At 57.4% G+C, this 2,796-nt stretch overlaps 1 long non-coding RNA gene across 1 annotated transcript in view; it reads left to right on the forward strand.

Annotated features, from left to right (window-relative positions):
- The first annotated feature begins 444 nt into the window (after positions 1–444).
- LOC127685187 (uncharacterized) overlaps positions 445–2,796 on the forward strand; it is a 10,380-nt gene continuing 8,028 nt past the window's right edge. The window contains exon 1 of the long non-coding RNA XR_007977799.1: positions 445–538. This is a non-coding gene — a long non-coding RNA (uncharacterized LOC127685187). The remainder of the gene's footprint in view (positions 539–2,796) is intronic.

A 2,796-nucleotide genomic window follows, 5' to 3' on the forward strand; every position in this document is an offset into this window, starting at 1 on the left:
AGTTTGTGAGGTGATTGCTTTTCTGGGGTCACTGACTTGTGTAATCCCTCCACTCTCAGTCTAGCTGTGCCCCTGTCGTCTTTGCCCCTCTCCTAGCCTCCGGGCGCCACCGACAGGATTTGCTTCCATTCCCTGCCGCAACCTCTCCAGGCCTAAGTCATCTTCTCTCCGGTGGCTGTGCATCCGAGGCCGCCGAGGCCCTGTGCAGCAGCAGCCGGGCTTCGTCCTGGCCGGGTCCTCAACTGGGGACAGAGGCTGTTTTTGTCCTTGCTTTGGAGCAGGGATGGAGGCTTCATCCTTAGTGGCCGCCTGCTCGCGCCCGGCTGGAGGACATGAGAGCAGACTGCAGGGCTGCAGGCAGCGGCTTTCAGAACAAACAGAATTTTTTTTTGCAACTAGAGGGGGAAGCACAGAGCTAAAAATAAAACGAAAAGATCAGTATCTGTCAGTCTGACAGCTGATTGGCTGCTCGGAGATGCATATAATTACCAGCAACTGGCGCTGGGTAGGCAAAGCCCGGAGAAACTGCTGAGATGAGGTTAGGATTTAACCTTTAAATTCTGGAGCCACCGGAAAGCTAGGGGAGACGACCGGCGTCGGTGCTAATGAGGCTGGGGGGCGGGGGCCGGGGGCACCGAGTCGGGGTCAGGTCCCCGGGCTCCCCCGAAGGCCCGGGGAACCCTCAGCCCGAGCCTCCGCCATCAGACCGGGAGTGCCTCTGATTGGGCGACTCGGGGGCGGTGGGCCTTCTCCCCGCCCAGCTGGGGGTGGTGTCTTCCGGGAAGTTGAGGGGTCGCACCTGGGAGGGAGGGGGAACTCTCCGGGGCTCTGGGGGTTCCAGGCCCCTTCCCGACTGACCCTGTCCCTACCCACATTCCTCCATCTCTCTGCCTAGGACGAGTAGGACTTTGTTTGGTTTTGCTACCCACCCCTTCAGCTCGGCACCTCCATCCCAACTCCCAGCCCCTGGTCCCCAGTCCTTTCCTCTCACATCTGGACAGGCCACACTCAGGCTGGTCCTAGGTTTGTCTGGAGATAGACCAAAGCTGTAAGATCAGAGAGGTGCTGCTATCCTCCCCGAACCTCAGTTTCTTCATATGTAAAATGGGGGTGGGGATGGTAGAGCCTGCTCCATGTCTTCACAGGTGCCAGAGATTTTGCAACCTTTGGTTCCCCTTGATTATCCAACCCAAACCAGGGACCAGAAGAACCTGATCTCCCCATGTGTGGGCTCACTTAAGGATCTGCCCTGACCCAGCGTGTCCTTGGGGACACAGTGAGCCCCTGCACCTCTTGGGTGCTTCCAGCAGCTCCTGCTACCTTCTGTTCCCCCACGCCCCTCTGGCCCCTCCACTGATCATCTCCTGGGGGAGTCTCTCCTGCCCAGCCTTCCTGCTGCAGCCTCTGGGTTCCTGACTCAATCAGACAGTGAACCCAAGGAGGACAGGAACCACAGAAGCCAGCCTAAAGCCCTCAAAAGGAAATAGCAGACTCCTTGGCTCTGTGGTCTAAGAAGCCAGACAGGGGCAGGGAGCTCAGGAAGCTACAGGCCTGAAGCAAGCAGGAGCCTCAGCTGATAGGCAGCCAGCCATCCTCAGCCCTGTGGGGCAGGGGCTTCTCATATAACACCCAGGAGATGCCACCCTTGGTCTGGATGCAAAGTGCCTGAGGGGGACAGGCAGGGAGGAAGGAGTAGCTCACAGGTGACCTGGCTTCTGTGTGATCACCCCACAAAGATCTCTGCAGTCCCTATAACACCCCTAGCAAGTGTCGTTGTTATTGGCAATCTGTGATGGGGAAACTGAGGCAAGGGGCTAAGTAAGCAAGGCTTGAGAGTGTCCCAACTGGAGCCACCCAGCCCTCGTCTCCCCGGCTGTGGCATGAAGATGGAAGGGAATCTGAGGGGCAGAGAAGCTGCTGGAACAGCCACCCTGAGATCTTCCAAGCCTATCGAGCCAGGGGGTCTTGATTTATACAGTTTCTCCTTGATGTCCAGTGTCCTAAGCTGTGACAGCCCTGTAACTGCCCCCCCCCGCCCCCGGCCCTGTTTATTTCCTATCCTAATGAAGACCCCAACACAGTGACGGGTGGCAGCTTCCCGTAGGGCTTCTGGGCACCCAGTGCTGGCTTCAGCTTCTGCTTGGAAGGTCATCCTGAGCCAATGTCACCAGTCCCAGAGCCCTCCTCGCCCCTGTATTATTCACTACCACTTCCTGTCAGTTCCCTGCCCCAGCCCCATCCCTGCTGGCCAACAGAGAGTCGAGGAGGGAAACCTACTTGCCAGGAAGCAGCCATAGATTTGTCCTTCTGAGAACCTGGCTTCTGACAGCTGTGTGACGTCCCTGCCCAAGACTACCCTTCTCTTGTCCGCTGGACTGGTGTCCGCCCCACTCCCTTCCGGAGCCTTCTCACCCCAATGCTTACCCGGAAGTTGGTGGAAGTTGACCTTTGCATGGGCATGTGTGTGTGCCCCTTGTGTGTGTGTGCTCTGTGCATATGTGTTCAAGGGTCTATGTGCACATGCATTCACAGAGCCTAGCAGTGTCTGCCTTAACTGCTCTCAGCCTTGCCTTTTCAGACAAGGGCTCTCGCTGAGCCGGAAGCCCACAGGTTAGCCTGCGTCCTCCACTAGCGTCCTGCAGCTCCAGGCTATTACATGGGTGCCTGGGGTTCCAAACTCCAGCCTTCGAGATTGCACGGCAAACCCTTTACCAACTGAGCCCTCTCCTCAGCCCTACCGGTTTTCGTGTGACCCGATTTAATTTCTATCTTTGTCACTGATATTCCCATCTACAG

This window comes from Apodemus sylvaticus, chromosome 5 (genome assembly GCF_947179515.1).
Source record: "Apodemus sylvaticus chromosome 5, mApoSyl1.1, whole genome shotgun sequence".
In the NCBI taxonomy this organism is placed as follows: Eukaryota; Metazoa; Chordata; class Mammalia; order Rodentia; family Muridae; genus Apodemus; species Apodemus sylvaticus.